This window comes from Lepus europaeus, chromosome 20 (genome assembly GCF_033115175.1).
Source record: "Lepus europaeus isolate LE1 chromosome 20, mLepTim1.pri, whole genome shotgun sequence".
NCBI lineage: Eukaryota > Metazoa > Chordata > Mammalia > Lagomorpha > Leporidae > Lepus > Lepus europaeus.
The window spans coordinates 19,075,468-19,099,645 of NC_084846.1; the positions used below are offsets into that span (position 1 = coordinate 19,075,468).

Genomic DNA, 24,178 nt, shown 5'->3' on the forward strand with positions numbered 1-24,178 from the left:
GTGGGATCTCTGTCCTTAATGTGCTGTACATTGTGATTTTTTTTTCATTCATTAAACTTTTATTTAATGAATATAAATTTCCAAGTACAGCTTATGGATTACAATGGCTTCCCCCCTCCCATATCTTTCCTCCCACCTGCAACCCTCCCCTTTCCCGATCCCTCTCCCCTTCCATTCACATCAAGATTCATTTTCAATTCTCTTTATATACAGAAGATCAGTTTAGTATATAATAAGTAAAAATTTCAACAGTTTGCCCCCATATAGCAACACAAAGTGAAAAAATACTGTTAGAGTACTAGTTATAGCATTAAATAACAGTGTATAGCACATTAAAGACAGAGATCCTACATAATACATTGTGATTTAATGCTATGACTAGTACTCAAACAGTATTTTTCACGTTGTGTTTCTATGTGGGTGCAAACTGTTGAAATCTTTACTTGATATATACTAAACTGATCTTCTGCATATAAAGAGAATTGAAAGTTTAAAAAAAAAAAAAGATGTTCTTCCCCACATCTGTCCCCTTCACATCGCACTTTTTCTCCCAAGAGGGTTTCAATGTTACTGGTTTTTTGTATGAACTTCTGACAAATTTTATGCTCATGCCACCCTATGTACCTACAAATATTAAAAGACCTATACCCATGCACTGGAGATTCCCTAACCACGTATCTCAGAACAAGGAAGTTGGGCCCTAAGGTGTCCTTTTATATCTGTAAAACCGCGATGCTAAAAATGACAATTAGGCTTCTTCCACCAGCATCAGACAACAGTTTACCCTCCATTTAGTTCCATTTCAAAGTATAAACAACTTCTTTATACTGTAGAAAATAGAGTCTGATGTCCCAGAGGCAAGGACTCAAATTTATCAACCCAAAACGGTTCCTTAGTCCAACACATGGATGTCCAGAGAGAATGCAGGCTGAGAGCAGGCAGATCTTTGAGTTTTTCAACAGAAACTCTTTTTTTTTTTTTTTTTTTTTTTTTAATTTTTGATAGGCAGAGTGGACAGTGAGAGAGAGAGACAGAGAGAAAGGTCTTCCTTTGCCGTTGGTTCACCCTCTAATGGCCGCCGCGGTAGCGCGCTGCGGCCGGCGCACCGCGCTGTTCCGATGGCAGGAGCCAGGTGCTTCTCCTGGTCTCCCATGGGGTGCAGGGCCCAAGCACTTGGGCCATCCTCCACTGCACTCCCTGGCCACAGCAGAGAGCTGGCCTGGAAGAGGGGCAACCGGGACAGAATCCGGCGCCCCGACCGGGACTAGAACCCGGTGTGCCGGCGCCGCAAGGCGGAGGATTAGCCTCAACAGAAACTCTTAATCTAATTTCAATCGAATGCATTAGTAAACTGTGAAACTTTAAGTTAAAAATAAATAGCTCTGTGGAGAGTACACAGAGTACAACCCAGGCTTAGATTTAGCTTCTGACTCTGAAGTGTGTTTCAGCCTAGAACCTCTATTGCTAGGCAGCACAAGTACACAGTCACTGCTATGGTGCCCACCTTGATCCAAGATAGGAAGCTGGACCTGCCTTTGTGTCGAAAGTAGCTGCTCATAACCTCCTCTCTCACCTTCACTCAGAAAATAAAAGTCACTCACGACGCTCCCAACAGCAATTTCCCCACTTAACTGTTGTTGCTTTGTGACTTCTGTTTTCCCAGAATAGCCTTGATTTTCATCATGATGGTCTTTCCTCTTACAATCATTATTTTTAGCAGAAGTGGGGAGAACATGGACGTCCCCTTGATGTGTTAATCAAAGGGCATGGTGTACTGTTTCATACTCTCTCATTCTCCCCATAGCCTATATCGTAATGACTCAACCCCACTTCTAAGGACGGCTTGAGCTCATTCATCGATAGCCTGTCTCCTGGGAGACTTCCCCATCAGCATGCATCTATATGAGATCAAACACATGCTACTCAGAATGATCCTGGCCAGGGATAAGCAAGTGAAATTGCAGTCGACGACACATGAACCTGCTTGGTATGAAGAGGCAAAGAGAACCAAGGGAAAAATGTAATTGCCAGGAAAAAAGAAAGTGAGGAGCAGATGAAAGAAGGTTTCATGGAAAGAGTAGAAAGAATTTGAAACTGTGAAGTAAAATGAGATGCCTTGGAATCTACTCTCTGGTTGCTTGGGAAAGCTCTTCTACGATATAGACTATTCTGCCCTAGCTTTGTCTGAATTCCTTTGCACAGGCTGCTTTGTATATTATTCTTTGTGGACTTATATAGACAAAGAATCTATGAAGATACTTCAAAAAATCTGTGAAAAATGGAATTAAAAGATAAGTTTATTTTCCTATAAAACTTTTTGAAAGCATGCATGGTTGTTTCGTTATATACATTTTTGATGGACTTGCTGAGGATCACTCTGATTCTTTCAAGGCATTTTGACTGGAGTTAAATATAAGTAAAGCATTGCCTTGCAAATTTTCCTGCAGGTAATGCAATAAGCATAAAAGGACAACTGTAGGTAGAAACAAGTCTGCTGTTCAAGTTCAGGTGGGGTGGACTAAATAGAAAATGGAAACCACACACAAAATTATCCATAGCTTTCAGCAATCATCGGAAGTGTATTCCACAAACTGAAAAAGAAGTTAAGTTTTGCCCTGTGATTTCCACATAGGATTACCAGTAAGAAATTCAAAAGCAAAGCTCAAAGTTTTTCTAAATAATATGTCTAATGCATTGTGATTAATCAATTCCTCATGCTTATCAGAAACCACTGAAGTGTCTTGCATTACAGCTTCTTCCTATGAGTGACACTGAGCTCAGAGATTTATAAGTAAGTTTATGGGAACAACGTGGAAGAAATACTCATATATACCCATGGCTGCCTTTACTGTAGGCATATGGACCATTACTTAATCTTGCTGCATGTTCTCTAGGCAGAGCTATCATCAGCTCTTGGCACAAGGATTGTCAGAGAGCCTTCTTAAAGACTTGCTGTCATTTACATCAAAGATACCGGCTGTAGGGCTTCAGTCTCCAATGTTGTCCTCATCACAAATCTCTTCCAGGCTGCTGTCCAGTGATCTGACTCCATTTCCCCTGCACTGGACCCCTGTCAGCTGCAGCCTTGCCAGGAAATGAGCTTGCCTGGAATGGACTTAGAGAAAGCAAACTGCCCTTTATCTACCTTGATTACTCACTTATTTGGATGGACTTTGTAGGTGGAAATGGGACTTGTGGTGACTACACAGAGGTGCAGTAATTCTCTCAATGCACAGTTTGAATTATTACTAGCAAGTCCTGCTTTGCATGTTTTTTTTTTCATCATATACTGAAAAATCTCATGAACCTATAACTGTTGCCTTCATTTCTCACAAACTGCATTGTAATTTCACTCTTCTTGGTGAGCTGATAGGATGAATGTGGACCAATAGGAATTCTTTATCTAAAGCTTGTAATTGCACATCTAGTAGGAAATATTACACATGGAGCTTACTGCAGAAAGTCACTTCCTAATCCAAACAAAAAAAAAATTGGGGAATTTGGGTGTGGTTCATTAATTATTACAAATATACTAATGTAAGATGTAAATAATAAAAGCTGAGTGAGGGATAGATGTGAATTTTATTACTTCACAGCTTTTGTTTGGTAAATTTAAAAGTATTCCAAAATTCAAAAAAAAAGGTCAAGAAAGAAAATCCCTGTTTCCTTGATTTCAAAGATACTGAAACCGAGAACCCCGTGACTCTCCCTGCAATGTTAATTCATGACTGCCACATGTCTGGAAACTGAGTCCACTCTTTGCTCCATCTCATTATTTATTTTATAATGATATATTTATTAATTTATTTATTTGAAAGGCAAAATGGTGGAGTGGGGTGTAGGGAAAGGGATTTTCCACCTGCCGGTTGATTTCCCAAATGGCTACAACAGCCAGATCAGGGCCAGAACACAGTAATTCCATCTGAGTCTCTTACATGGGTGGCAGGGGCCATCTTCTGCTACTTTGCCAGGTGCATTAATAGGAAGCTGGATCTGAAGAAGCCACTGCCATAAGTAGGATACTGGCATCTTGAACGATGATTTAACCTGTTATGCTATAATGCTGGCCCTTCCATGTCATCATTTAAATATTTGTGTCAAGCGTAGGCCAAGCCAATGTCAGATGCTGTCAGACACAAACACATCTGAGCAGAGATACTACCTTCTTGCACTATCTCCTGCATCCTATAAAACGATTGATCAGTATTAAATTTTGGTGGAAAATTCAGCATATACAAAATGTAGGCAATATAAAAGATTACATTTTGTGGAGAAACTCACAGTTCTCATGTCTATGCATGGACCACGTAAACGTGCAGAGAAGACGATAGCACTTGCACACCAAACTTCTTTTTTTTTTTTTTTTTTTGACAGGCAGAGTGGACAGTGAGAGAGAGAGACAGAGAGAAAGGTCTTCCTTTACCGTTGGTTCACCCTCCAATGGCTGCTATGGCCGGTGCACCGTGCTGATCTGAAACCAGGAGCCAGGTGCTTCTCCTGGTCTCCCATGGGGTGCAGGGCCCAAGTACTTGGGCCATCTTCCACTGCACTCCCTGGCCACAGCAGAGAGCTGGCCTGGAAGAGGGGCAACCGGGACAGGATCGGTGCCCCAACCGGGACTAGAACCTGGTGTGCCGGCGCCGCTAGGCGGAGGATTAGCCTAGTGAGCCGCGGCGCCAGCACACCAAACTTCTGAGTGGCAAGTGTGAGGGTTTGGGGCAGTCATTTTCCACGGACAGCCACTTCCCCTGACATTTGCATATCCGAATGGTGCCTAGAGAGCTTGCACTATCTCTAGACATCTAGGAACAAGCTCATATTTGAGAGATAAGAGAGGAGATTTCTGCTTTCTCTCAAAAGAGCATGCCTTAGCCATCAATGGGTTCAATGTCAAGTGCAGATTCCAGCTCTTACATCTGAATACATTAAGGGAAACCTGGTGTGTGCCATCTTTCATTTCAGAGGAAAGCAATGAACCACAGTCAGCTTTTCCTTGTTGTGTCATTCTGACCACAGGGAAGTACATTCCAGAATATTGTTAAAAAATGATGTACAGATTTTGCTTTTTCTTAGCAGATGAAAGCTTGGTTTACCAGTAGCATATGGGGGACATTGAGAAAGAGAAATGAGGCATTGCTTTTTAAAGATGGTAATTAGAAGTTATGCAGCCTTGTTTCGTTTTGGTTTTGCTGTTGCTGGTATGTGTAACTTTGTAACATTATCCAGGAAATTATTAGGCAAAATATGTCTTTTTAATAGACTAAATCTCACAGTGACATGCAGAAGACATTGACTATTAAATATTACAAGTCACTGAATTTTTCAGTCACCTTAAGGTTATTGGCTATACCACAAGGTTATGACTATATGACTATGTATAACCTATACTATAAGGTTAACGACTATACCACAATTATAGTGTATTTTAGGTACACTTGATAATGCAACTGAATTAACTTAGTTTTACTACCTGATAAACTGAAGTCTAGAAATCAGTCAAGGCAAATGTTTGCACAGGGAGAAATGCTCTTTTTGATGAAGTTTTATGGCTACTTCTCTGTCTTTAACTATGGAGATGCTGCCAGGCTTCCTCACTCATCTCTCCAGAAATTGCAACACTTTGCAAAGTACAAACGGGTGTTTGAAAGTCTGATTTGATAATAGAAGTTAAAGGTAGATCTTGGGACTGAAGCTGCATTTAACAGTGATTCCAGAGCAGGAAGAGATGGGTATCATTCTGTATAAGCATGAGCGATAAGTTTGGTGATAAAAATGTACACTGGAAATCCTTTCTGATTGTTATCCCACAGAAGAAACCAAAGCAGACTTCCAAGTGGCAACTCACATAAGGGAAGAAAGAAAAAACCACGGAGCTTACCAAAATGACCTTAGTTGAAGGGGAAAAAAAAATCCTTTTTTTAATTAAATACTTAGGAGCACATTTAGCAAGAGAGTAAAAGCAGGCAAATGTACACAGCAGGTTATTTTCCAAAATGCCATGTTGAAATGAGTCATTGGGAAAGTGTTAAAATAGAAGGATGAACAGTGCCATGCACGATGATTTCTTATCATAGCAGCGTTTGAGTTGGGTAACATTGACTTGTTAAAGCCTACACAGTATTTAAATTAGACTAACACATAAGTAAAGCATTGTACTAATTCACATTTTTTGAGAGAAGATGAATTCTGATTTCTATTAACCTCAAAATTAGCATGATAATAGGAGAAATTTAAAAAAATGCCCCTTTACCATAAACTGACAGCAAGGGATCTCATTCCAGTATACGACACAATCTAAGAAGGCAGTCACAAGATCCCCAACTGAAAATCTTCAGTGTGCTCACTGTGGATTAAATAAATACACACTCCTAATTCAGCCTCATTTTCAAAGGCATACATGTCTTGCCTATTTAAAAAATTTTTATGATGGTAAATAAACCCTGGAAAATTCCTTCTCGGATTTTACCACCTGAAAACGCAGCTGTTGGCCGCTGCTATCGGAGCCTCACAGCTCCGTGCTCACGTGCAAGCCTCATCAAGGGCAGACATTTCTAATTGATTCCAGAAGTATTGCTTTTGCTTAGATCAGGGGGCAAAAGAAGAATAATGAGCAGCTTTTCAGAGGGAATTGGGGGCTAGGGTGTTGAGGGGAGGCGGGGGGTGGGAGCTTTTAAAATCTCGGGCTTGGCCAGAAATGCATAGCAATTTTACGGTCAATTGGCTAAAGCATCTGGAACCAGGCATGTTGGCCTCAGAGCTGATGGTAGTGAAACTAGCTTACAGGCAACAGCGAGCCGGTAATGAGTCCTTGTCATGTAAGGGTGGAAACCACTCTGACCCTCTGCCAACCATCCCTGCACCTTCTTCTCAGGGGCAGTGTCCTCCGGTCTGGGGTATGAGGTCCTGACCACACAGGAGTCTTCGTCTAACTTGGCCATTCTTAAAGACAATAGAAAAGGAGAGACTGAAAATTAGGAGGTATGTGTGCTAGCTTCTTGGTGTGCTGACAAGGCTTTATATCACACGGCCATGTTTGCTTTCATTTTGCAGATATATTTCAAACACTATAGGTCATCTTGCTAGTGCATGGCCAGGGGCTGATGCTCAGGTCATAAATCACAGGACAGTGCAGGGCACACACAATCCAGAGCAGGCAAAATGCCAGGCTCTTTGTTATCTCAAACCTAAGACAGGTGAATATTTAAAAATAAATAAATAAAACAGTGTGCAGTGTTTCTTTTGAAAACACCAACCATGGAACCAAGAGTGATAGAAAAGTAAGTTCTGAGGACTAGCTGATGCTTGCTTTAGACTTTGCCCCTCCTGGTGCATCCTGACAAAGGTGGATTACAGCCACAGTAGGTCAGAGGGAAGGACAGCCTAGAGAACGCAGATGTGAGTCTGCCGAGGTTGAAACTGGCTCTGTGGTGGAGAACGGACCACGGGGAGAGCTTGACTTCTCACAATCCCAGTCCCTGCCGGGTCCCTGTTTTCACCCAGAGAATACAACGCACAGAGATTGTATCCATTTTAGAACTGACTTAAAATCCCAGAGTTTGCAACTAAACTCAATGTGTCAGTTCTAGAATGATCGACTCTTGGCAGGGAAACACTCCCTGTTTGCGTATAAAAGGGAAACAAATCAACAGTCAAGATGAAATGAAATGAAACAAACAGCTAAAATGATGCATTTAAAACACATTATTAAAAAGCACAGTATGTTTTTGGATGTAAAATTTTCTTTAAAACACCTATATTCTGATGATAGCAGTAAACATTAATGACAAAGCTATAAAACTAACTTTGAATGCAGGAAAAGTTCTGTACCTGGTGGATGGTTGCACTCGTTTTTGTAAAACAAGGCCCCCAGTAGGAAGGGATAAAGGGATAAAAATATTCCTGCAAGCTGTGTGTATATCTTTCCATTTCCAACTATCTGAATAAAGGTGAAATATGGGAAACCATCATGTATCAACATTTTCTTGGATATGACTTCAATATTTGAAAATCTCACACAAAGACCAAAATGTTTCAGGAAACTTCATGTAGTAATCTGCACTCCACTGTGTCAAAACTAGTCTATTTCTCTTTCTGTGGACAGAAAAAGCAGTCCTCTATTCTAATCTTGCTTTATTAGTTTCTTGCCTGGTTATTGATCTAGTATTGTGGTCTTTATGGAAATAAAAAGAGATTAGCGGAAACGTAGGAGGTGGACAATATTTTTTAAAAAGAGATCACCTCATATAAATCACCCTACATGGTTTATTTTTACTTTCTAGTTACCTTGCTACATAAATCAGAACATCCGTTATTTTCCACCCCTCCTTACAGAACAGCAGGCCACTAGTACATGGGCAACAGAGACCCATTATGAATGAGATTACACAGAGACTGCTCTCCTCAGAGGATCTAGAGCAGAACCATTGGCTAATCAATTGTATATGGTGATTATGATAAATCTTAGGCCCTAAAACATGTGCAAGGACAGCAAGTGGAAGTGGAAGAATATAAATACTTTTACAGAAAGTGGCTGGATGCTTAAAGCACTGAGTAAGAGATGAGGAAGAGAGGAGCTAAGGAGTTTTGTTGTATTTAATGCAACCCAGCCCCTGAGATTTGCTATCAGCCATGCCGTTTGTGTATTTTATGCTATCCTCAGAGTTCTACATCTTTGCTAGAATTAAAAACACAGCATGTCCTATAAAACAAGGTCTCTTCTATGTCTTAGGAAGGAAATTTTCATATACAGAAGAACACTAGAAGGACGCCATCTGGGGCTATAGTTGCAGGTGGAGCATCTTATAGTGACCTGTGGATGGCTAAGGAAGAGCAAAATGGCTAAAACTTGGCCTATTTAAGAGAAAATTCATGGGCTCAGTAATATAGCACCATGGATATGGGAGCACTTCCAGTGGGCTTCAGAAATTTTGATAGAATGCAGGGTTAATTTTGAACTCATTTTCAATGCAAGTTCTTACTCCTATACAAGAACAGAGGTACAGCTATGCACTTTAAGTACATCTATGTACTTAACATTTGCAGAATAAACTTTGCTAAAGAAATCAAGATGGTGAAATTAATCTCAAGTTACAGAGTTTTTATATTTTCACATAACTATAACCTGTATTCATAACCCTGCTCAAAAGTGCTATAAATTTACACATGTTGCTACAGGAGAAATTGTAGCTGAATGAATCTAGCAGTATATGGGAAAAGTTTATATTTATCTGAATATTAGTGATTATGGATGGCTCAGTAGCTTAATCTTCAAATGTAGAGGGAGAATTATATTATTTGGTAAAAATATATTGGAGTTCAAAGGAGGACTGAAGTGACAGTACAATCTGGGAGATATTTTCATAAACATAAATGTCTAAAGATTAGACTTATCATCACTTTCAGAATTACTAAAAATCAAGAAGCAAACAACTGAGTAGAATACTGTGTAAAAGACATGGAAAAACAGACCACAGGAAAGGAAACACGAATGGCCCATAAGCATGAAGTCATGATTCAACCTCAGTAATAAACAGAAAATCAACAGGACAATAATAAGATACTTTTTAATTCCCCAGATGGACAACGTTTAAGCAATTGGATAACTTCAGCTTCGGCAAGGAAGTTTAGACTCTGATACTCATAAATTTTACTATACTTAGAAAACAACTGGGCATTTCTTAAGGATTTGAACAGATGCATCTCCTGCCAATGGCAATTCTACACTTTACAGTATACTCTAGAGAAACAACACACCTGACTTGTGAAAACAGATTCCAAGATGGCAGAATAGGGAGGGCACTCACTAGGAGAAGGTAGTTTACAAAAAAAGTGAAGAGGGTGAAATTTCAAGGAAGAGATAAGGGGAAAACTGCAGTTGAAACGCCACAGAAAGAGTTCTCTGTGGCTCCATGCAGAGGGTGTGGATGCACAGCACAAGCATGAACAGAACCCAGGACACCAGCAGCCAAGAACCTGAACATCAGCTTTGGAGAGTGAGGCTTGATCAGACTGTAGCATCCCAGGCCACTGGCAATAGCTGTGGGGAGAGCCTGCATGAGTCTGGCCTGGAGCCCTGTGGGGGACAGGGTATATGTCAATCTAGAAGAAAAAGGGGGCACATTTATCTTTCCTAGTCCCCCAAGAATGGTGCCCTGCAACTGGCTGATAGGGGGCAGGTGCCATTTTGGTTATACATTGCAGATGCATTAGCTTGTGTCCTCACACCCAGCAACCAGCTGAAAAAAGACAACTGAGTCTGGCTAGGAGGATTGACAGGAGTCTGAGCACCCATAAAGTACTGTGAGGAGCCACAGCCTTCCAACACATCCTAGGCTCTGGGGCTCAAACTCCCTACATGAAGTACCCATAGGCGGCTGGCTCTGGGAGCATCTACACCTCTCTGTAGACAGGACAGATTGACAGGGAGGAGTGGATCCTCAATATCTCATGACTGTGGGAGCCTTTTGTGCTGGGACTTTGGAAACATTTTCATTGTGTGGGAGGGTATAGAGTGTGGCAGGGTCTTTGGGCAGCTGCTGTGGGCGGCCCCACCTGCTCAGGGCTCCCTGATTGCCTGGGGTAGGATTCATGCTCACACTGAGGACTACATGCATCCTCTGCGTGGTTCTTGTAACACTGGGGGTGAATATTGCAACAGCTGTGGCTAGTGCTTGGGTGTTAATCACCTTGGATGTGAGGAGGTGAGGGTGAAACTATGCAATCAGAGTTCATAAAACCCTGCCTTCTGATTAAAAAAAAAAAAAAAAAAAGAGGGAACTCTACCATGTCCAACTTGGGTTTCATCCTGGATATTTCCCCTATCCTGGATCACTGAACAGTTACATGGCCCTACCCTGGACATGCCCCTGAGTATTCACTGAGAGAGAAGACCTTCCACTGAGCCACAAAGGCATAGTCTAAAGATAAAGCCATCAGAGGAAATAACAAAAACAACAAGTATCTCCAAAAATGCCTAAAATTAAATGCAGAAACTCAAGAAACAAGAATAAGGAAGGCAACATAATGCTCTCAAAGGAATACAACAATTCTTCAATACTAGAATGTGAAGATAAAGAGATGGATGAAATGTGGGAAATGCAATTCAAAAAGTTAATCATAGATTACTCAGAAGCAATCAGAAGCAAATCCATGAATTAAAGAAAGCAATACATGACATGAATGAAATTTTTCCTATGAAATTGAGATTTTAAAGAGAAATAAAAATGAAACATTAGAAAAAAAGAATGTAATATATCAAATAAAAGCCTTAAGAACAGACTTAGTGAGGCAGAAGTAAGGATATCCAAGTTAGAAGAAAAATCTATGGAAATTTTGTAGTCAAGCCTAAAACAAAAGAAGAAATTAGAAAAATTAAAAACAGTGTTGGAGATTTTTGGGATGCTATCAATGACCCACATATGGGTCTTAGGAGTTCCTGAATGTGTGGAAAAAGAGAATGGATTAGAAGGCTTATTTAGTGAAATAATTACAGAAAACTTCCCCAATTTGGAGAAACAAAGGGATGTCCAAATACAAGAACATAGAACTTTTAATAGACATGACCAGAAAAGATCTTCACCATGATACATTGAATTCAGACTCTCCAGAGTAAAACTTAAAGAAAGGATTATAAAATGTACGTGAGAGAAATTTCAGATTACTTTCAGAGGATCTCCAATTAGGCTCACATATGACTTCTCATCTGAAGCCCTACAGGCTAGTGAAGAATGGTGAGATACTGTCCAGGCTTTAAGAGAAAAAAATTGTTAACCTAAAATACCTTGCCCTGCAAAGCTCTCATTTATGAATGAAGGTGAAATAAAGACCTTCCATTAAAAACATAAATTGGAAGAATTTGTGGCCACTCATCCAGCCTTACAAAAGATGCGTAATGATGTGCTACATTCATAAACATATCATCACTATGAAAGAATGTGAAGGCATAGAAATCTCCCAGTAGAAGTCCCAAGGAAATCCAAAGTAAACAACAGGAATATTTATGGAAAAATGGCAGAGTCAAGTCATTACTTTTGATTAGTAACCTTGAGTGGCTACAATTCTCCAGTTAATACAAACTGACTGAATGGATTAAAAAAAAACAAGACCTGGCCAGCGCCGTGGCTCAACAGGCTAATCCTCTGCCTTGTGGCGCCGGCACACCGGGTTCTAGTCCCGGTCGGGGCACCGATCCTGTCCCGGTTGCCCCTCTTTCAGGCCAGCTCTCTGCTGTGGCCAGGGAGTGCAGTGGAGGATGGCCCAAGTGCTTGGGCCCTGCACCCCATGGGAGACCAGGAGAAGCACCTGGCTCCTGCCATCAGAACAGCGCGGTGCGCCGGCCGCAGCGCGCTACCGCGGCGGCCATTGGAGGGTGAACCAACGGCAAAAGGAAGACCTTTCTCTCTGTCTCTCTCTCACTGTCCACTCTGCCTGTCAAAAATTAAAAAAAAAAAAAAAAAAAAAGACCTATCTATTTGCTGCCAACAAGAAACACATCTCACCAACAAAGATACATGAGATTTAAAGTGAACTGATGGAAAAAGATACTCCATGCTAACAGAAATAAAAAATGAGCAGTTGTGGCAATCCTAATACCGGGCAAAATAGACTTTAACACAAAAACTGTCGAAAGTGACAAAGAAGGGCTCAATTGATTAAGGGATCAATTCAGCAGGAAGATCTGACTATAAAAAACCAATTACAGGGCATGTGGCTATTTAAAAGAAATGTTAATGGATCTACAGGGAAAAATTGACTACAACACAATAGTAATGGGGGACTTCAACACCCCACTTTCAGCAATAGTCTGATAGATCAACTGGACAGAAAATCAGCAAAGAAAAAACAGAGTTAATTGACACTACAGATGAAATGGTCCTAATTGATATCTACAGAACTTTTCCTTCTACTGGTACAAAATACACATTCTTCAAACCAGTGCATGGAACTTACTCTAGCAAATTAAAAAAAAAAAAATAGAAATCATACCATGCATCTTCTCTGACCACAATGGATTGAAGCTGGAAAACAACAACTCAACAATCTCTAAAAAATATGCAAACACATGGAAACTGAATAACGTGTTTCTGAATGAACAGTGCGTCATAGAAGAAATCAAATGATAAACAAAACAAATCTAGATATGAATGAAGACAACAATATAATATATCAAAACTTGTTGAGGGGGGGCTGGCGCTGTGGCTCACTTGGTTAATCCTCCACCTGTGGCGCCAGCACCCCATAAGGGCGTCGGGTTCTAGTTCTGGTTGCTCCTCTTGCAGTCCAGCTCTCTGCTGTGGCCCTGGAAGGCAGTGGAGGATGGCCCAAGTGCTTGGGCCCCTGTACCTGCATGGGAGACCAGGAGGAGGCACCTGGCTCCTGGCTTTGGATAAGCATAGCGCCAGCCGTAGTGGCCATTTGGGGGGTGAACCAACAGAAGCAAGATCTTTCTCTCTGTCTGTCTGTCTCTCTCTCACTGTCTAACTTTGTCAAATAAATAAATAAAACTATGAGATAAAGCAAAAGCAGTATTAAGAGGGAAATTTATAGCAATTGGTGCCTATGTCAAAAAATTGGAAAGTCACTAAATAAATGAGCTATCAATGCACCTCAACAACATAAAAACAACAACAAACAAACCCAGAAGTAGTAGGAGAAAATAAATAGTTAAAATTAGAGAATAAACAAAATTAAAACAAAAAATAGAAAAGCTCAGTGAATTGAAGAACTGGTCTTTGAAAAAATTTAAAAAAAAAAATTGATACACCATTAGCCCAACTAACCAAAAAAAAAAAAAAAGAAAAAGAAAAGACCCATATCAATAAAATCAGAGATGAAAAAGGAACTGTAACAACAGATACCACTGAAATAAAAAGAAGCATCAGAAATTACTAAAAACAACTGTATACCAACAAATCAGGAAACCTTGAAGAAAGGGATAGATTCCTAAACACAATAAACCTACCAAAATTGAGCCACAAAGACATAGAAAACCCAAACAGATCAACAATCAATAGTAATAAAGACCCTCCCATCAAAGAAAAACCCACGACCAGATGGCTTCACTGCTGAATTCTACTAGACATTTAAAGAAGAACAATTCCATTACTGATCAAGCTATTCAAAACAATTGAATGCAAAGAAATCCTCCCAAATTCCTTCTATAAAGCCAACATTCACCAAAAATCATAAACCCAAAAAAGATACAACAGAGAACTACAGATTAATTTCCCTGAAGAACACAAAAATCCTCAACAAGACACCAGCCATTCAAATCCAAAAACACATCAGAAAGATCATTCATTCAGCCCAAGTGGGATTTATTTGTGATATACACAGACGGCTCAACATTCCAAATCAACGTCCTTGAACCTGAACTTCTCCTCCAGTCTTAGTGACTGTGGAAGCAGAGGAGCTAGGGATTGACGCCATGATAAATACTTCGCTGTAGAACTGAACTCACGCAGCCGTTCTCTGATGTAGGTTCTATTATAATTATCTGCACCTTACAGAAGAGGAAATAAAAGTAGACAGAAGTGCTTGTAGTTGCAACGACTGACAACAAAATGAAAATGGCTATGAATGGCATCAAAGTATTATGTAGTTAAAAGTATGTATGCAAAATTGTACTAGCTTTGGGACGCAGTCATTTAGAAAGGCAAGTAGCTCCTGGTTTTTTTTTTTTTAGTAAACAGCAAATACATGTCCTCAGGCTCACAACTGGAATCCTATGCAGATAACATCAGGTTATGATCCCCATGAAAATAAGAAAAGCCAGATAAAAGTGATTTCAAAGCAATAATAAGTAGTCAGGGGCTGGCATGTGGCATAGTAGGCTAAGCCTCTGCCTGTGGCGCCAGCATCCCATATGGGTGCTGCTTCATGTCCTTGCTGCTCCACTTCCAATCCAGCCCCCAGCTGCTGACCTAGGAAAGCAGTGAAAGATGGCCCAAGTGCTTAGGTTCTTGAACCCATATGGGAGACCTGGAAGACGCTCCTGGCTCCTGGCTTCAGATCGGCCCAGCTCTGGCTGTTGTGGCCATTTGGGTAGTAAACCAGCAGATGGAAGACTTTTCTCTCTGTCTCTCCCTCCCTGTGTCTGTAACTCTACCTCTCAAATAAATAAACAAAATCTTTAATTCCTGTGCTGCCTCCCCCTCCGTGAGGCGTGCAGGATTCCCAGCACTGACATTTTTCAAAATCGTGTTTCCTTGGAACCATTCCAGGTACTCAGTGAACCCTCCTGTGACCTGGGTTCCCTGGAAACTGCATTGTCAACAGCGAGCTGATGCTTTTTGATGGAAGCGGTGACAATTCTGTGGTCACCAAACAATATTTATTTTACATTTCTTTGGAGCACCTATTATAAACTCTAAATATGCAATCTTAGTTGAAAAATACCAGGACTTCAAGATGTTAGATTAAAGGTCTTACATGTCCATTAAACACATCACAAAAAAAAAAAAAAAAAAAAAAAAAAAAAAAGGAAATGAGAAAGAAAAAAAAAAATGTTTAAGCTGCAGCACACAAAATACAACCGGTAATAAACTATGGGAAAAACTTCTTACCAAACACTTTCTCTGCATTGAACTGCTCATTTGTTTACACAGATTAGCAAGCCTTTCAGAAAGAAGATAAATAATTGATAGACAGAATCCCCCCAAACAAAATTGAGTTTTCATGGGGGTAGATATTAGGTACAGCATTTTAGATGCCTCCTGCTTTCATCAGAGCAGGAGTCTGAGTACAAGGTCACTCCCAATTCCACCCTATGCTAATACACCCCTGGGAGGCAGCAGGTGATGTTCAACTGTTTATGTCCCTGCCATTCACGTGGGAAACCTGGATTGAGTTCCCAACTCCTGGTTTGGCATGGCCCAGCCCAGCTATTGTGGGGATTTGGGGAGTAACCAAGTGGATGGAAGACCTCTTTCTGTGTCTCTCTCTACCTTTCTAATATATGATAATAAATAATGATTTTTTTTAAATTGAGCTTTGACCCTGCTAGTGGCCTGGGCAAGTAATGAAAGATGGCTCAACTGCTTGGGTCCCTTCCACCCATGTGAGAGACCTGGATGGAGCAACTGGCTCCTGGCTTCAGCCTGGCCCAGGCCCAGCCATTGCAGCCATTTAAGGATTGAATCAGCGAATGTAAGACTTCTGTGTCTCTCTGTCTTTCAAATAACCAAATATAAATAAGTGACAATATAATAATATATAATATAATAGATATGATATAAAGTAACTATAAAGAAAGAAAGAAATGAAAAATTAAAAAAAACAAGCTTTGAGACCTGTTAACCCTCCCAGTTCTTCCTCCTAGATCTTTCCTTCTCAACTCATGGAAACTCCACTCTTTATGATCTTCAGGCCAAACTCTCAACTCATCCGGTTTTTAGCGGACCTGGCAGCTAAATGTGGCTCCCTCTCCACTTTGAAAACTGCTTCCTGCATCCTACATTCTCTAGGGTGTCACTCAAGAACAGCAGCATCTGTCACCTGTGTGACGACAGTCTCCTGACTGCCATCCTTGCTTCCTCTCTTGCTTCTCCTCTTCCATGCGTCCTCAACCCCTCGGTGAAGGGACCTTTTAAACAATGTTAAGTCAACTCACGGACACCCTGAGCTCAAATTCTTCAGGAGTTTCTCTTCTTAAGGATTGAATCAGCGAATGTAAAAGTCGAGGTCATTACAGTAACCCTAAGTTCCTACGTGATCCAAGCTCAGTGCTGCTCTGACCACATCTTCTGCTTCGTTCCCTTAGTTTTGCAGGTGCACTCGTCTTGAGCACACCAGGTATACCCTGCCCCGGGGGCATTTGAGCTCAATATTTCCTTTGCTTGCTCTTTGCTAGGACTCAACACAGGTTTTGCCTCCACAACCAATCATTTTTTTTTTTTTTTAAGGAATGCATTTATTTCAGAGGCGGAGATATGAAGAGAAAGACAGAGATACACAAAGAGAAAGCTCCCATCCTCTGGTTTTTTCCTCAAATGCCTGAACCGCTGGGCCTGGAGAACTCATTCAGGGTCTCTGATGTGGGTGGCAGAAACCCAATCACTTGAATCATCATCCCTTCTTCCCAGGGTCTGCATCTGTAGAAACTGGGGTCAGGAGCTGAAGCCGGGAAAATTGAGTTCATACACTTCCGTGTGGGATCCAGTTGTCTTAACTGCCAGGCTAAACACTTGGTCGTCTGGTCAATCTTCAGTGAAATGCCACCAGCCTTCCCTGAGTAATGCTTTGTCTTTGACTTTTGTTTTTCCTAATTTGCCTCCTGTACCTCTGATCATTTTCTTGACAGTACTGACCATTTCCTAATAGATCATGTATGAGACCACGCATGTGCATGTATAGAGATGTAAACATTTGAATTGTACACATTCTCCCCAGCTATGACCAACAGAGTCAAGCATGGCTCTCAATTCTACCTCTGCTGTTCATGATGTGTCCTGAATCACCCCCGCCCTTGGAGTGGGAGTGGGCCCGTGACCTGCATTAGCCAACACAATGTGGGAAGCATGAAGAGATCTTGCAAATAGAATTCAGGTCCTCACTTGTTGTATTTGATTCTTTGAAACCAGAGACCACCCTGGAGGAGCCTGACTTCATCAGGGCAACACCTTTAAGGGAGATCCTGAGCTTCCCTGAAGCCAGTGCCCTGCCTGCCTGGATGGAGCAAGCAGTCTTGTTGTGGACGCACACATATTCAGGAGTACAGGCACCCTCTGGGCCCTCGAGCAGCCTCCAGGCCAAGGCTAGCACAGGGCACAGCCCAGAGTCATACACCTGTGGCAGGTGGATTCTGTCAAGTCCTGAGTAGGTGTGAAGTGATTTTTTCCTTCGTTGAGCCTCCTGATAATCCTGCAATGTGGCTGACACCTTCAATGCAGACTTTTGAGACCATGAGCAGAGTAGGGGGCCCACAAGGATGCCTGACCTCCTGAACTGTAGAAATTTACATGATTATCTAATACATGGATGTTGCTGTAAGCCACTACACTTGGGGTAATTTGTTGAGCAGCAGTTAAAAATTAATGTAACAATGAAAACGTAAGCTCCACAGAGACAGGGCTTTTGCTGTGATTTTGATGGACCAGGCTTAGTTGAATAAATGCTTCGGCTTGCAGTGGAGGCGCTGGGTGGGCAGATTCCACCTTATGTGGGCATTTGTTCATCTCCACAAGGACCCAGGTCCTGAGCTGCTGGTGCAGGTACATAGCATCCCTTCAGTGCTCCATGGCCACCCCTGCTTCTGAACTCCTCACTGCCTTCTTTCCCTTCCTACCCATCTCTTGTGTGTATTCTCAGCAGATACAAGCTGGTTTACCATTTAGCAGTGCAAGCTTCAGTTTTCAGTATTGAAACTAAAAATCTAAAAACTATAAGTCAGATTTTGTTTTACTGAGTTCTAAGTTTAATTTTAAAAACCATTCATCACTGGGTCTGGCTCTGTGGCACAGTGAGTTAAGCCTCCACCTCTGACAGTGGCATCCCAGATCAGAGCACTGATTTGAGTTTCGGCTGCTGTCCTTCCAAACTAGCTTCCTTCTAACATGCCTGGGAAGGCAGCTGATGATGGCCCAATCACTTGGGTTCCTGCCACTCACGTGGGAGACCTGGATGGAGTTTCTGACCCAGCTCGGCTGTTGTGGACATTTAGGGAGTGATACCTCTACCATCCACCTTCTCTCCCTCTCAAATAAATAAATAAGCCTTATTAATTTAGTTGAGTGGGAGGGAGAGAGAGAGAGAGAGAGAGAGAGAGAGAGAGAGAGAGGAATAAAGTCAGAGTGATGAAGAGAGAGAGAGAGAGTTCCCATCTGCTGGTTCACTCCTCAAATCCCTGCAGCAGCTGAGGATGTTTGGAAACTGAAGACAGAATTTGGGAACTCAGTCCATCCCCCCCCTCCCCCTTGCGGGTGACAGAAGCTCAGTTAGTTAAATGATCATCCCTGCCTTTCAGGTCTGTATTAGCAGGGCACTGTAGTCAGGAGCTAGAATGAATATTGATCCCAGGCACCCCATCTTACTTAACTGCTAGGCCAAACACATGCCCAAGATCACTACATGTAAAGTCATTACATCTTCTTGTAATTACATCATTTGATATTGACGAGCAGATATTCAGAGGTACATGTTTTATTTTTTAAATGACACAGATCTCAAAATAGTGTTTTAAAGGTACTCATATGCTTGTATATATGTGTGCATGGTATAGATCCTTAGGTGTAATTATTATTCCTAATATTCACACTGAAGCTGACGCTATGGCTTAGTTGGCTAAGCCTCTTCCTGCAATGCTGGCATCCCATATAGGCACCGGTTTGTGTCCCAGTTGCTCCTCTTTTGATCCAGTTCTCTGCAATAGTGTGAAAAAGCAGTGGAGGATGGCCCATGTGCTTGGGAGACCTTGAGAAAGATCCTGGCTCCTGGCTTCGGACTGGCCAAGCTCTGGCCATTGTGGCCATTTGGAGAGTGAATGAGCTAATGGAAGATCTTTCTCTCTGTTTCTACCTCTCTCTGTCTGTAACTCTACCTCTTGAATAAACAAACAAAATCTTTTAAAAAATAATATTCACATTTACACTACAGATACAATGTTATACTCTAGATTGTCTTGTTTCTTCTTTTGAATCTCCAAAGAACCTGCTTTGGTTATTAGTATTCTTTTTGCTGGTAGACTTAAGCTTTCCATTATCTTCTATATCTACATACTTATCAAAAATAACCCTTCACCTCTTCTCCTAACAGGTGTTCATCAGGCTGGACATGTTTAATGCTACTGACATGAGGGAATTAATTCAAAGATCAATTTACAGGTGTATGTTAAAAAGAACACATGATATGTGAGGTAGCAAACAAGACACCTGTGTGTGTTTGTGTGTGTGAGAGAGAGCGAGAGAGAGAAAGAGAAAGAAAAAGAGAGAGAGACAAGTGAGAGAATGCAAGGATAAGAAGCCTTTACTTTCTTTCAACTTTGTTCTGAATCAGAAAGCCAGCAGAAATGAAGAGATGTGAATTGTTGTGAAAGGGCACATACTAAAGTGACCAGTGCACATTTGGGGATACATTTGTATCATGTCTCATGTCTGTAAGTAGCAAGAACCCCCCATCGTTACTAACATTCGTGTGGATATGAGTTAAAGGGGTGTGGGTCATAGGATCAAATTCAAATTACACCTTGTATTTCTGATCCAGAATTGCCACTATAATCTAAGTGAAAAATAACTTTAAGGTCAATTTTCCATTTTCTGTGTGTGTGGCATGTGTTTTCTTGGTGCAGAAGCACTAATACCAAGCAAACTTTACATGATAAAACAATAAAGCAGAACACCATTCTAGACCCAGAGAGAAGGGCCACAGGAATACAAGCTGCTTATGAGAACAGACACAATGTTGATTTACAAGAGAAAGGGGAGTGATTGTTTCACTGACACTGGTTCTCCTGATAGCTTCAAGGAGAACAACAAAGACATTGTATCCTCTGGCCTGGTCACTCTTGGTCCAGCAGCCTTAGTTCCCAGTGAATGAAGCCACTGAGATGTTTGATGAGATATCTGTACTCTTGGTGACATGCTAGGAACAGTTGTTTTAAAAATATGACAAATGGCAGAGGCTCACCTACTGTTCCCAAAGGTAAACATTGGAAGAAAACACAGCTTTGAATTTCACAATTAAGAACTCCAAAATAGATAACTGTGTGATGCTTGGATTTTAAACAAAAAGTAGAAATGAGGAAAGGCTACTCCACAGGGCGAAATGTTGATAGTTAAACAGTTGCTTGATTTTACAACTCTCTACCTGTTAACCCCTGGTAAACTTTCTGGGATCACAAGTGGGGATTCAGAGGCCTAGTTTCAATAACAATAATGATGCTACAGTAACATTAATAAGCAATATGTAAATAATAGTAATAAGAGTGATGACAGTAACCAAAGTTTGTACAGCATTACCTCTGTTCACTCTTAATTTTTCTGGTGAACCACATGATATCAGCACTGTTCCAAGACAAATTTTGCTGCGAACCTTGGACCGTGTCTATTCTACGCTGATTTTGACTGTGTATGTGCCAAGATGGACAGAAACAGGTTCTAGGCAGAGGATGTGGGCATCCTGAAAGAGTTCTCCGTAAGTGACCTCTCCTTCTTGAATCATAAAGCAAAGCTAGCTCAGGGATAGAACTGTTTGAATGACCCGTCTTTCAGAATATGTTTGCAGTGAAATTCATGAGACATGCTTCACATTTTCCAACCTTGTTTTGCTACATTGCACCTAGGGCCTTGAATAGATAAGCATTGCTATCATTGCATGTTCTCTGAGGATTAAGGGTGATGGTGTCTACTGCCTGCACCCCTATCCTGAATGCTTTGCTTATAATCTCTGTGCATCATAACAGGTTCTTTGTCCTCCTTAATTTTCTCACCGTGAAAATAAAGATGAATTGTGCCACATCAGGGGGTTGGTAGAAGGGTTGATTGGACTGATACAATGAGGCCTTTGGAACACAGTAAGAGCTAATGCATGTTGGCTGCTTGTAGCTGCTCTTCCCACTCCTCATACCAGGTGTCTACACATTTGACTTGTTGATCTCAATGCGAAGCAAAGAATTATTTCCAAGGATATTAAGTTCATACACAATCATCATTGTAGCAATAAAGGTAATAGTGCCTAAGACTTATGAAGTGCTAATTGCTGTACTGTTTCTTTTATATGTAATTTCATTTAATCTTCAAAATCCTATTAGATAAATACCATTGCTCTGTCCTTTCACTAATGAGAAAGCCAAGGCTTTAATATTTAAGAGGCCAAGCACTGTCTTTGGGCACATAGTTGGTGAGTTCCTAAGTCAGGGACTTCAAACTTTCTGTCTTAACCATTCACTTTCACCTATGAACTACTTACGCATTTCACCTCTGCAGTTCATCGAACACAAAAGCTGCACAAACTACCCAGCCTTCCACCATCCATCATCAAAGAGCACCACACTGAAGGGGTTTTGGTAAGCACACACTCCCACATGTTTGAAACCACTGCTCGTTTAAAAGCCTACGTTCTCCATTTGCTTCTGAAGCATGTAAGACAAACTGCCACCACGTACCCAAGATGCAATTCACTAACTGTTAGAATTAGAATGTGCCCCTTGTTTAGAGTTCAATAATTTTATTTTTTTTCAATTGTATGGTTTTTTTCCTGGCATAAAGATTTATGAATTTCATTAAGTGGTACAGGTTATAGTCCCCCCCCCCAAACCCACAAAATATCTGTACACATTATGTGAGTTTTGTTGTTGTTGTTGTTGTTGTTGTTGTTTTTGACAGCCAGAGTTAGACAATGAGAGAGACAGACAGAGAGAAAGGTCTTCCTTCTGTTGGTTCACCTCCCAAATGGCCACTATGGCCAGCGCTGCGCCTATCCGAAGCCAGGAGTCAGGTGATTCCTCCTAGTCTCCCAAGAGGGTGCAGGCACCCAAGCACTTGGACCATCCTCCACTGCCCTCCCGGCCACAGCAGAGAGCTGGACTGGAAGAGGAGCAACCGGGACTAGAACCCAGTGCCCATATGGGATGCCGGCGCTGCAGGCGGAAGATTAACCAAGTGAGCCACGGCGCTGGCCCCCACATTATGTGAACTTTAATAACTATTTGATTACAGAATGTATGGGGCTGGAAATCTGATGCAGTGGTTAAAGCTGCTGCCTGTGACACTGGCATTCCTATGGGCATTGGTTAGAGTCTGATCCAGTTCCCTACTAATGCACTTGGGAAAGCAGTGGAGGATGGTCTAGGTCCTATGGCCCCTATACCCACATGGGAGACCTGGAAGAAGCTCCTGGATCCTGGCTCTGGACTGATCCAACTCTGGAAGCTGCAGACATTTGGGGAGTGAACCAGCAGATGGAAGCTCAATTTCTCTCTCTCTCTCTTGCTCTCTTTAAACTCGGCCTTTTAAATAAACAAATAAATAAAAAATAAATACAGAATGTATTTGGTTAGATGGTATCCAAGATACTGATTCTAATATTTTATGTTTCACTGTTTATATTCACATTTAAAAAAATAAAATAATCCCCATTGTTCAGAAATTTAAAGGTGGTAGGTAATATTAATTTAATAATAAATTTTCATCCTCTCTCTTTCCTCTAGTATACAATTCAGATTTACTCTCACAGGCAATCCTGCAAGTTCTTTTTGATCTTAATAGATATATTTGCATACACATAATAACACACATTTATACATTTATATACACATGAGTGTATCTCATGATATTTATACATATACATATTGAATGGTAGCATACTCCACATGTCAACCAGTATCATGTTGGATTATTACATATTATTAAGATCGCTTCATATTGATACCAAGGAGTTCCTGTTTTTATTTTATAGATGTGCACTTTATTTTATGAATGAACTGTAATTTCCCTCAGTCCCTTATTAATGGCCATTAGACTTTAGCAGTTTTATGCCATTCCAAATGAAGCTGCAATGCATAGGCTTGCATATCCATCAGTGCACATAAGGATGAGCCTTTCACTCCTGCAGCATAAATTTCTAGAAGTACAATATAGAAGTACAATACTGGGTCAAAGGGTATCCTTGTTGTCAGTTTTGATAGATACCGCCACATTTCTCCAAAGGAGACTATTCCAAATTATATTTATTATAAAGTGAGGAAAGTTTCTAAGTTAGTTTTCCACTGATGCTTGGCAGGGTAAGTACTGGTGTTTCATGCTTACTTGAACTTTCACATTATACATTTTGATGACATTAGTAGGCTGCTTAGTAACTACGGAAAACAATATAACCCTTAGATTAGAAAAAAAGATAGCAAATAATGGAAATAAAGACTTTTTAACTGTTGCCTCAGATCTGAGCTGGTAAACTTGCACCCAAAGCCCAGTGCAGATCTTGGAAGACAGCTTCAATCATCTCAGAAGATCATCTCACTAACATAACTTTCAGTTTCAGAAAAACCACACTGCCCTCAATGACTTTATTTCTGTACAAATATAACTTTTTGTAGTAGATTGACAAGGCATCTTACTTGCCATTTGCCCTTTAAGAGATTAAAAACCCTATCGAATAGCAAAGTTTACCAAAAAGTGTAAAATCACTTCCCGAGAACACACAACGTGATCTGATTTTTTTGTGACTGACTCGCCCAACAACTCCACCA

General features: G+C 41.0%; 1 protein-coding gene across 1 annotated transcript in view; it reads right to left on the reverse strand.

Moving 5' to 3' along the window:
- Positions 1–24,178, reverse strand: part of AGMO (alkylglycerol monooxygenase) — a 363,458-nt gene that overhangs the window by 141,253 nt on the left and 198,027 nt on the right. The window lies entirely within an intron of this gene.